The 12,507-nt window shown below is 39.8% G+C and overlaps 1 protein-coding gene across 1 annotated transcript in view; it reads left to right on the top strand.

Moving 5' to 3' along the window:
- The window catches only part of ITK (IL2 inducible T cell kinase), a 62,738-nt gene that overhangs the window by 6,025 nt on the left and 44,206 nt on the right, over positions 1 to 12,507 (top strand). The window lies entirely within an intron of this gene.

A 12,507-nucleotide genomic window follows, 5' to 3' on the forward strand; every position in this document is an offset into this window, starting at 1 on the left:
TTCAGGAGATTGGAGTTTTAAGATTTGGGTCAGAGACACAAGTAAAAACCAACAGGTGGGCCAGTAACCCCTCCCACCTCCTTTTAGGAGAATCAAGCAACACTGCTCTCTTTCACCCTCCACCCTGTCTTACCCTTCCATCCTTCCCTTTTACAGCTAAACCTTTTGTAGATAATATTCTCAGAGCTACCCTATGATTTTTGCTTGAGACATTCACCACTCATGGTCTCTCTTCACTTCATTCCTATGTGACTGAGTTGCCTTCTGGCTCGGCTCCCACTGACACTCAAGACTCTGTACTATCCACACACCTAGAATAGACTTGTAAAATGAGAAATCAGGTACTGTGCCCTGCTTTAAATCCCGCTGTGACTGTTTAGACTATTTAAATTAATTCTCAACCATGGCCTACAAGACTCTTCATCCATGGCCCCTACCAGCCTCTGAGATTCATTTCTTCTGGTCCCTTCATCCATCATGCTTCTATCATATCTGCCATCTTTCTACACCTTGAGCACCCAAGCCATGCCTCCTGATAGGGCCTTTGTACTGAGGCAGGACTAGGGTGAGATACACTCAAGGGGGTGCTCACTTTTAGGTCCTGAGGAGAGTGAAAAAGTTGGCTTAAAGCTCAACATTCAGAAAGCAAAGATCATGGCATCTGGTCCCATCACTCCATGCCAAATAGATGGGGAAACAGTGCAAACAGTGTCAGACTTTATCTTTTTGGGCTCCAAAATTACTGCAGATGGTGATTGCAGCCATGAAATTGAAAGATGCTTACTCCTTGGAAGGAAAGTTAGGACCAACCTAGATAGCATATTCAAAAGCAGAGACATTACTTTGCCAACAAAGGTCCATCTAGTCAAGGCTATGGTTTTTCCAGTCGTCATGTATGGATGTGAGAGTTGGACTGTGAAAAAAGCTGAGTGCTGAAGAATTGATGCTTTTGAACTGTGGTGTTGGAGAAGACTCTTGAGAGTCGCTTAGACTGCAAGGAGATCCAACCAGTCCATTCTAAAGGAGATCAGTCCTAGGTATTCATTGGAAGGAATGATGCTAAAGCTGAAACTCCAGTACTTTGGCCACCTCATCCGAAGAGTTGATTCATTGGAAAAGACTCTGATGCTGGTAGGGCTTGGGGGCAGGAGGAGAAGGGGATGACAGAGGATGAGATGGCTAGATGGCATCATCGACTCAATGGACATGAGTTTGGGTAAACTCCGGGAGTTGGTGATGAACAGGGAGGCCTGGCGTGCTGCAATTCATGGGGTCGCAAAGAGTCGGACACGACTGAGCAACTGAACTGAACTGAACTGAGGGCAGGGTCATTGCACTAGCTACTCTCACTGTCTGGAACACTCAAGATTTTTGTAGGATTGGTTCTTTATTATTTTTCATCTCTTCAAATATTTTCCCAGAATCTTGTTTCTTTTTTTCTTTTCTTTTACAATCCATGGATACTTTAATACCTCAGTATCTATACTTTTGATTGGGTTTATTGATGTGCTGTCTTGTTTATTTTCTGTCTCTACATCCACTGGAAGGTCACTTTCATGACTGACTGCCTCACTCATCCCTGTATCACCAGCATCTAGCAATGTGCTGAGCATGTAGTAGGTGCTCAATAAATATCCAGGGAATGAATGAAGGTCACATAACACACTGATTTCAGAAGAGCATCTGGGAGCTAGAAATGTGGGCCTGGCCAAGTCAGGCAAAGAAAAGTTAAAATCCAAAGCAAAGTACTTTGCAATTCAGGCCACTCAAAGCGAAGGATGTGAGGTTTTGATGTATGCATTAACAGGGTTTCTTTGAGAATTGATTTTTGTGTGTGATGGGATGTTGATGTCTTATGGAGATAGCCACTGGATAGAGAATTCTTGTTTTAGAGGCAGATACTCACAGGTTAAAATAAAATTATATTCTGACTGTTCAGAGACTGGGGCATCCATTAATCAGTTTCTGCAGTAAAAATAGGGCACAGGGCAAGACTGTACATGTGAGGGCTTTGTTCCTGACTCAGTCTGGAAGAAAGGTTTAGCTGGAAAGCCCAAGAGTTCTGTTTCCATGTAGTTATAATGCATGAAAATATTTATTCTTCCATTTTCTTCTTTTTCTATTATGCTTTTTAGATACATTACCATTCGTGGACTCCAAAGTAATAATTTTTCTCAAATATGTGTTGTTTTTTTTTAATAATCAAGTTGTTCATGTCAGAGATATACTTATCTATTTTCTGTACTGAACACATTGACAAACTTATCTTTCATCTGCTATGTGACTTTCAGGTTGTTCTAGATGCAGTGAAAATGCTTAAAAATAATAGTATACCTAATATAGAACAGTCTGATTTTTAAAATGCCTCCTTACAATAGAGCTATATGGGATGTATCACAGGATAGCTTTTTCTGATCTCTACCATTCATTGTTACATAATCTTCCAAAGAGACTGAAGCAATGCTTGGGACCACCAATCGTTACCAGTACCACTTGAGAAGATTATGTTTCTAAGAAGAAACTAATAAAAACCAAAGAATCCCACTGTTGTGATGATCTTCAAATACACTATTTTTATAGGTTTTGAATGTTATAGTGAGAGAGAGGGGGAAATATAATATTCTATGCATGGGTAACTTTATTTGATTTAAAGTAAGTCCATATGTAGATGAACCCACTCCCTACATAGTAGGAAGGAAGGAGTGGCCAAAACCTCCTACTGTGCAAGATATTAGTCTCCCTAGATGATGATCTTAGGGCGTCTGAAAGGTTTACATGAATGAGCTCTCGGTTAGATCATCAAGCGTCTGTATTAAGAAGCAAATGATATACAGGGGCGTTTCACATAAGCCATTTTTGACTGCTCTGTAGAGGTCAACTCCAATTTTAGATAGGGCCTCAGGAACTGAAACTCTCAAGCAGACCATAATTCTGAAATTCTAGAAAAGTGGAATGAGGTAAGAAAGCAACAACACAGCAGCTTACTGGGGATCCGGTTCTGATTAACCTGGGTTACTTTGTTCAAGTGCTTCTTCTATCTGGGATTTGGTTATCTTGCCCATAGTGCCAAGGGATTGGACTAGATCAAAGTTTTAAAACTTTTCTAAGCATGGAGCCCCTTTTAGTACAGAATTATATGTGCTATTCCCATTCATGTACATGAAGCAGAAGAGAAAGTATTCTAGTTTAAGCAAGAACAAGGTAGGCTGTCCCTACCCTCTTGGCCTTACCCTTGACCAGAAAATATCACCTAGGTGCTTCCAATTCTATGATTTCAGTCTCCCAAGGCTGTAAATTGAATAGTAGAAATGAAAAGATAAAAGCTAGTTGAGAAAGTCATTTCACCTTGAAGCCTCATCTCTAACATACAAAATTGGACTGAATGATCTCTAAAGACTCTTCCAGCTCAAAATAAGTGGAAACCATGTGATTGTATCTCACTGCCAGTGATATTAGGAATTCACAAATAGACATGGAGATTAGTTAAATATGGAAATCTTTCCAGGAAGTAATACATCTAAGAGATGATTAATAACTGTATGACTGATAAAAAGGCTTGTTATCAAAATCCAAGCATGAACCCAAGAATGCATCCTAAAAAAGAAGGCCATCATTTCAAATGTAACCAATGTAAAATTCAGAACAATATGAGCCAATATTTAATGAGTCCTTGCTGAGTTGCCAGGGCACCAAATTAAGTGCTTTAAATGTATCATATTAGAAATATTCACAATAACCATGTGCAGTAGGTCCAATTTTTATCCCCATTGTATTGAAGATGAAACAAAGGCTTGAAGAAGCTAAGTATCTTTTCTTAGGTCAGACATCTGGGACAAATATTAAAATTAGATTAAGAGTTCCACAATGGGTATTCTTAGATGTAGACTTGTTTGGGTCTGAGAAGTCGTGTAATAGAAGCTATGGTGGCTGAGAAGGGAGAGTTGGGACAAGGACTCACTGGTGAGTTTCCAGCACTGTTTAATGGAGTTCCTGAGCAGGGACCAGTAGGACTGCTCCTGTTAGCCTGGCAGACCTGCATGAATGACACACAACAGCAGCAGCAACAGCAGCAGCCTGCAACAATAACCACAAGGAGATGACTGAACTTGCTCCTCTGGATTTTTCTAGTTTATCCTCACAATTCTTTGAAGGAGATAAAAGCCAAGTTCTGTTTTAGAGAGGAAGCAATCAAGACACAGGGAAGTGAAGCCATTTGCCCAAGGTCACAATAGTGGCCATGAGAACAAAAGCAACAACTTCCCTTGGGATCAGTGATTTCTAGTAGTTTGATCCCACACTGCTTTCTTGCCTGAAAACAACCATCAGAATCAACTTATCAGTTCTTCCAGTGATACTTTACTTTTGGCTGCACTGGGTCTTTATTGCTTTGTATGGGCTTTCTCTAGTTGTGGCGAGCAGTAGTTGCTCTCTAGATGCAGTGCACAGATTTCTCATTGAGGTGGCTTCTTGTGGGGGAGTCCAGGCTCTGGAGTGCAGGTTCCAGTAGAGTGGCGTGTGGTCTCCAGTAGTGTGGTGTGTGGGATTAGGTGGTCCACAGCATATGGAATCTTCCTGGATCAAGGATTGAACCCATGTCCCCTACGCTGGGAGGCAGATTCTTATCCACTGTGCCATCAGGGAAGTCCTACAATGATACTTTATGTATACATATGTAAATACAAATAAACTTTCTTTCCTCCCCCCCCACTTCTTATACAATGGTAGCATATTCTACCTGGACTTCCCTGGTGGCTCAGATGATAAAGAATTTGCCTGCAATACAGGAGACCCAGATTTGATCCCTGGGTTGGGAAGATTCTCTGGAGAAGGGAATGGCTACCCAATTCAGTATTCTTGCCTGGAGAATTCCATGGACAGAGGAGCCTGGTGGGCTCTACATATGCCTCCTAGCTTTTCTTTTGGTTGATTAGCAATACTTCTTAAAGATCAATCTATACTGTATGCAAGGGGCTTCTTTGTTCTTTTTTTCCCTTTGATTGCATAATATTTTTCTGTACAGATAAAATCATCTTGATGGACTTTTAGTCCCTTTCCATTTGTTTTGTCATTACAAACAGTGAGGAATGAATAACCTCATAGGTATCTCACTTTCAACATGTATAAGTATGTCTACATAGGGGTTCTTAACCAGGGGCGATTTTGCCCATCATTGGCAATGTCTGGATAAAGTTTTGGTTGTCATACCTGGGGAAGGAAGTGCCACTGCTGGCTTTGGTGAGTGGAGCTAGGGATGCTAAGTATCCTACAAGACACAGAACAAACTCACAGCAAAGAATAATCCAGCCCAAAATGTTATTAAATGATAATGCCAAGATTGAGTAGCCCTGGTCTATAGAAAACATTTATAAAAATGGGATTGCTGTGTCAAAAGATATTTGCATCTCTTGTTTTGCTGAACATAACCAAATTAATCTCCAAGGAAGTTGTACTAGTCAACATTCTTCAGGGTCATGTGTGAAATGCTTGTTTTCTCAAAAACCTCACCAACAGTGTTATCATATATTTTGATCTTTGCAAGTCTTAAAAATGGTGTCTCAGTAAAATTTATTTGTACTTACATTACTGTAGTGAATGAGCATCTTTTCATATATTTAAGAGTAATTTATATCCCTTTTACCCATCTTTCTATAATTTTTTAGTGTCTTCCATAATAATTTGGAGGAGCTCTTTATTAGCTAAAACCTTTGGGCAGACTAGTTTTCACTTTCCTTTTCATTGTCAAGAAATTGTTATCCACTTGCCAATCATTCTAGATAACGTATTCAAATCATTGCTGTTAAGAGTTTGTCATAGGGTCCACAAATATTACTTTCTGCTGCACATTTAGTCTTACCTTCTGTTCCCTCCATCAACCAAGTAACAAATGTTAATTGAACATCACCTTTATAGATTTCCTAAAATCTAATGACATTGTTATCCATCTATATGCTTTTGTTACTAACTCTCCAGTGCTTGAAAAAGATATAGAAATATATTCGTTAAAGCTCTTTAAAAAGCTGACATACCCTATTCTGGAAATAAAGAAGGCTTTGAAAGAGCATTCAAAGACCAGAGGTGCTGACAAACAAAATGTGCAGGACATCTTCAGGATCTACTCTGTACCACTAAGTTCTTGCTCTTAATTTCTACATTAAGTCCTTTTCTCTCTATCCACTTGTTCCAGGAAATTTAAACAAACCTGGTTTTTAAGGCTAACATCACTGCTATCATTGCTGAGAAGAATGAGGTTTAGGATTATTCTTGAATTATTCTAGAATTCTAGAATTCTCAAAGACAGATATACCATATAAAAGCACACAGAGCTGCCTTATTAATTTATGAAGAAAGTGGCTATCACTCAAGAAGAACATGAGAGGAAATTTCATGATCTTGAACCTCTATAGATACAAATGAGCATGTGGCAGGTGCTGCCTGGATGCCGCTGACTGTTAATGGGGGCGTGAAGAGCTTCATCATTTTGCACACCCAGCATGTGATATGTATCTCTTGGCCTTCTCCTATAGTCATCTGCCAAAACTGTATTACAGTGTAGTGTTTGTAAAATCTGTGACTGCTTTAAAATAGTACTTTTATTTTCCTGCTTAATAAATTTATACACTCACTGCAAAAACTTGAAATATAGTAATATATAACTTACACTGCAAAAATCTGCCATGATGTCATCCACAAAGGAGAACCAGGATAGCAGCATTCTTACCTGTACTATTTTTTTGATTATTGGACATATTATTATATATTTTATTATCTCTTTTCCTAAAAATGAGATGCTGCTTCCATCTATTGCTCTAAACCAGCTTTTTACATTTTAATATATATATTTTCCCTTCTGTATAGACTAACTTTACTCTTTGTTGATGGCTACAGACTGGTCACAAGATAGACGAACCATGACTAACGTGACCATTTGTCTATTGTAGATATTTAGGTTTCTCTAGACTTTTCAGTGTGATAAATAATGCCACGAGGAACATCCTTTTTCCTGTGTCTTTATGTATCTTGAATAAATGTTTCCTTAGGATAGATCCTATAAGGCAAATGTATTCCTTTATTTTAGATAACTGCTTTAAAATACAATAGAAGAAATACATGTTTATGGTAAAACAGCGAAACTGTATAGAAGGACAAGAGGTGAAAAGAAAGGCTCTCTTTCTACTTTCTACTCTCAAACCCCAGAACCCCTCCCAGGAGTATCTGCTTTTAATAGTTTCTTGTGAGAAAATGCATTCATAATTTTAATAGAGGGTCTCAAAATGCATCTGGAAACTGTACGAGAGTGTAGTCCTGTTTCCTTTTTTTTCTTTTTCTTCTTCTTTTTTTTAAATGGGGGGAGTGGGGGAGGGGTAGGTAAAATCCTTTTATTTTCAGGTAGTCAGGGTGCTACTGCTAACCAGATGGAAGACTGTAAGGGAAGCTTGAGAATTTTCCCCACAGCAAAACCAGCCTCATCATAAACCACAGTGTGAAAAGCCGAGTTGAGGAAAGCCACGACTAAAAGGTCTTGTGGAAAAAAGGAAAGACAAGAGGGCAGGTGTGGGATGGATCATAGTTTCCTTTAAGTCAGTCCAGAAGCCTCAAAATCTGCTACCTAGCTCCGGACCCTCCCAGAACTTTGAAGGTTAGTGGGAGTAAAGAGGTAGGTCCAAGGGAAGATAAGCTGGGAGAGAAGAACCAGCAGCAGCTAGTTATAAATTACACTGGTATTCTAGAAGATGCTGCTGTATACCTGAGTTGCAATTGTCAGCATCTCCGTGACTCCCCGAGAACTAAATGATTAACAAGACCTAAGAGAACTAAGCCCAGAGAACTGAAACAACTTGCCCAATATTACTTGTTCTTACAGGGATTCAAACCATGACTTTTCCAAGTTCTGAATCTCTTCTTTTCTTTCCTGCAATGTGAGGGTTCCCTTTGTTGTAAAAGACCAAAAGCTGCATTGGGAGACTGGGAGTGAACGCATGGGTTACCTCCATCCAGCATGCTTTGCAGAGATGAAACTAGAATCCAGGAAAGCCCCTAAAACCAATCTTAGAACTGATAGCCTGCATTCTGGTTGGGGTAGGGGACAGCAACCCCCAAGTTTCACCTCACATGACATAAGTTTCCATTTCAATTGCATCATTGTGCCATTTCAGATAGAGGCAATGGTTGTACCACACCCCAGAAGAAGCAATGAGTGAAAATTTAAAGTGCCTGATTAACATCATCATCAGAAAGACTTCCTCATTTCAAAGTGTGTTAGTCGCTCAGTCTTGTCCAACTTTTTGTGACCCCATGGACTCTTGCGTGCCAGGCTCTTCTGTCCATAGAATTCTCCAGGCAAGAATACTGGAGTGGATTGCTATTTCCTTCTCCGAGGTCATTTCAAGGAAGTTCTAATAAAGGTAGCATGTGGCTTCTTTTACAGTGTGATCCAAGAAAGTCTTAACCATCCCTCCCCTTTGAAAAACAGTTGGTTCCTTTTGAACAACACTTTCTCAGATGATGCCTGAAATATGATTGTCAAAATCTCCCTCTGGGCTTAAGTCTCTAATATCTGTCCTAATCCAAATTTCTGTGAAACAAGCCACGTCTTAAACTATCAGGAAGTTAAAGATTAGGTGAATGACTATCTGGGGAAGGTTTTGACAGCCCAGGGAAAGGGTAAGAAGAGAACTAATGTCATCACATTTGCTAACATGTGAGCAAATGGGACACAGTGGGGAGGACCAAGCAACAGGCCCCTTTTAAAGTTTTGTCCTGATTTTACAAATAATTGGCAAACAAATAACTCCAGAATGTCAAAATCACCAGGATCATCAGTTAAATATTAATGTCGTTCTCCCAAATGGTGGTTCCCATTACATATTTGCCTGAAAGAAAATCCCCAAAGAAAAGGTGAACACATAGCAAGAAGAGGGTGAAATCTTGTTCTATGGGCACCATTTGGGGAAGGAAAGGATAGAAAGTAACACTTTAGTGGTTGATTTATCTTTTGAATGTAGGCTTACATAGTTCTTTCAAATCCTCTAGTTTAACCCAATGATTCAAGGACTGTTATTATTACCACTTAAAAAAAAAAAGAAAGGCAACCAAAAAATTGAGACACTTGCCTGAGGGTTGCACAGATAATCTGGCAGAAAGGGTCTGCCTGATGTGAAAGTTCTGTTTCTGTCACACTCAGCCTCATCAGAGGAGAAAGTTGAAGTTCTGCTGTTTTCAGAAGGGTAGAGATATCCTTTCATGGATAATAGATACATAGCTTCTTACTGATGTATCTGCTGGACTAGCTGAGCAGCTAAGGAGCCAATATTACACCAGCAAAGAGGGAGTTCTGTGCTCCCACTTTGAAATCCAACATAAGCACTACACAACCAAACAGGGCAGCAACAAATCTGCTGGGTCACAGCTTGGAGGAATCAACCACACAACTGATTGTTCAGCATTAGGTTCAGGGAATAAAAGTCTCCTACATTAAATCAGGGCAGGTACAATGCCATGAAGCAGTCATTAAGCACTCAGGTTCTTCAGTCATAGAATTGAGTTTGTATGCTCACTTATAAAAAGACTTGGCCCCTCTGAACCTCAGTGTCCTCACCTAAAAAATGGGGAAATAATATTTCATAGGATCATGACCAAATAAGATGCCCTTTGAGTGCCTGAAGTATAGGAAATGCTCCCAAAATCTTTTGTTTTTCCTCCCTCTCTTTGAAAGAAAGTCACAATCTAAAATTCCATTTCATATATTAATATAAAAAGAAAGGAGATATCAAAGACATTTGCACCAGCTCGACTTTGTACAACTATGTGGGCATCAAGCATCTTCTTGAATAGTGTTTGATACATGTCAGATGTCTGGGGTGAAACTCTGGAATAGGAGGACAACTTTGAATGTGGCCAGGAAAAGAGACAAGGTCAAGTGAAGTTCTGTGATCTTTCAACCAGAGGGGTGCCTGTTTTACTTGGTGTCTCTCTTTCTCTGGTGGCTTTTGTGTGGTTTCCTTGGAAGGTTTTAGGCTGGCATTTTTCAGAAATAGCACAGTTGTTTCAGATGATTACAGGCCATCACCATTTCCCAGAGATGAAGTCGTGTTTAGCTTGCTGACTGGCTGTCCCCTGTGCCCGGCTCAGGGAAGGCACAGATTACCCTGCTGTTTACAACTTAACAGATCTGAGGAGGCCTCAGGAATTGGAGAGACTGACCAAGCAGGAGAGACTGTGAGGGGGGAGCCTGATCATTCCTTTGGGAATGAGACTGAGCTTTGATGATGGAACATGACATCCATTTCAACAGAAGGCTCACCTGACAGTCTCTAAATACCTATGTTGGAACTCAAACATTAAGAAGTCAAAGGAGATCATCTGAGTTTGGAGAAATCTTCCTTGGAAATCTTGAAGCCACACTGCCCAATAAGGTAGCTTCCAGGCATGTGTGGCAACTGATCACTTGTTGTGTGGAGAAGCCAAATTGAAATGTCTTGTGAAATATGTGATTTCAAAGACTTAGTCCTTAAATGTAATAGGTCTCAATTTTTTATGTCAATGATGTGTAGAAATGATAATACTTAGAAACACGGGGTTAAACAAAGTACTGTGTTCTTAAAATTAATTATACTTTTTCTTTTTGCTATTTTTAGAGTGGCTAATAGAAAATTTTAAATTCCCTATGTAGCTCTCACTATGTTTCTGTGGGTTAATGCTGTTTTAGAACTTCACATAGAATTTGGATCCCAATTTATCACTTCAGTTACTATTTATGTCTACTTGATGCCTTGACTATGATGATCCCAGGCTATTAACAACTCAAACTTATCCAGAAGGTTTCTACCCCAGGGCTTTTTGCTCTTGCTGTTTATTCTACTTTGTGCTCAGTCTCCTATATCTTCTCACATCTGGCCCCTTTTTCGATTTTCTGGTCTCTTTTCAAATGCCCTCTTTCCGGTAAGGCCTGTGTGACTACCAACTGATCATATCAACCTATCCTATTCTCCATAGAGCACTTTATATTGTCTACCTTTCTGACTAGAGCTCCATGAGAAAGTCTACTCTTTTCGTCTCTCTGCTTCCTGCACTAAGAATAGCCCTGGTTCAGAGCTGGCAAGAAATATTCCTGAATAGCTAAATGCACGAGCCTTAAGTCTGACTGAGACTATCTAAGCTGGGTTCCAACATGGCGCCCTTTGTTCATATCATCCTAATTGTGCACCTGTTGTGGACTAGCCACTGTGACAGACTTGAGGGACACTGTAACTGATGTCTTGGTCTCTGCCCTCAGAAATGCAGGACTCGGTAGGTTCCAGGGAGCAAAATGTCTGTAGACAGAGTTGTCATGTTACGGCCACGAGCCTTCTGTTGCATTTTGCTATGTACACTACTAAGGAAATAACCCAAAAGGGGTTAAAAACCAAGATAACCTCAAAGCTCAGACTCCCTGTTTACCACCTGTAGCTGCAGATGGTTGTTGAAAAGGCAGCTTTCTTGTGCTCTTCTGCTTTTGAAAACAGATTAACCATTCTGAAGACTATAATTATGGGCAGGATCAGGACATGTATTTAGCTGTGGAAGACTCTAAAGTTTGGGAGTTTGAGAAGATAGCTTGGCTCCAAAGGGCATATGTTTTAAGAGGTTTTTAAGGGAAGACTGATCTCTTAATACATCCTGAGATTACTAAAGCACGTTGAAGACCACTATGTAGAGGAGATGTCATTTTTGTTTATTTATATTCCATAAGTATCTGTGGGAAAGACATATACATTCCAAATGGTTAACCTTGGCTACCTCAGAGCTGTGGAGAAGGGTAGAATGCTAAGATACTAGAAATAATTTTATCACATGCCTCCATATTGCTTTATTTGTTACAATGAACATGGGTAGATTTTGTACTTTCAAAACTAAAGTTTCCAGAAAGAAAAATTTTTAGAAAGAAATTCCATAAAACTTCGCTGTATTTGATAGGGGGTACTTCTCACACCTTGACTTTTTTCATCTCAGTTCTGGGTCTCAGCTACTAAAGCAAAGGCCAGTCACCAAGCTTGGTACCAAAAAGTGGTAAGTAAAGTCTGAGCTCATTTCTGGAGAATCTAATGGTATCTTAGCTCCCCAAATACCCAGCAAGTGCCCTCATATATCACTGCTCTTTTGCCATAGTTAGGACTTCTTTAGCCTCTTTCCCTGGGAGGGTATCCTTTATTGAGAGCATCCATCATAAGCCAGGTAATTAGTTTACCTGTTCCTATTTTAGTCTGCAATCATTACTTCAAGGGTAGGCATAATTATCTTCACTTCTCAGATGTGGAAACTGAAGTTCAGGAAAGTTTGATGTATGTCCCAAGGTCACAGAGATGGTTGGAGGCAGAGCCTAACTTTGTCCCTAGCCCTTTCCAATCTTGTGCCCAATTAACCACCATTTGTGCTACCTCTTAAGCTATAATGAAGTGTTTTGCAACTTGTTCCATAACTGAACTAAACTCTATTCTCAACAGAAGCCTAATTCCAGGCACCTGTGAAGGG

Source organism: Bos grunniens, chromosome 7 (assembly GCF_055505025.1).
Source record: "Bos grunniens cultivar Pamir isolate PY7600 chromosome 7, Bosgru_T2T1.0, whole genome shotgun sequence".
NCBI classification, from domain to species: domain Eukaryota; kingdom Metazoa; phylum Chordata; class Mammalia; order Artiodactyla; family Bovidae; genus Bos; species Bos grunniens.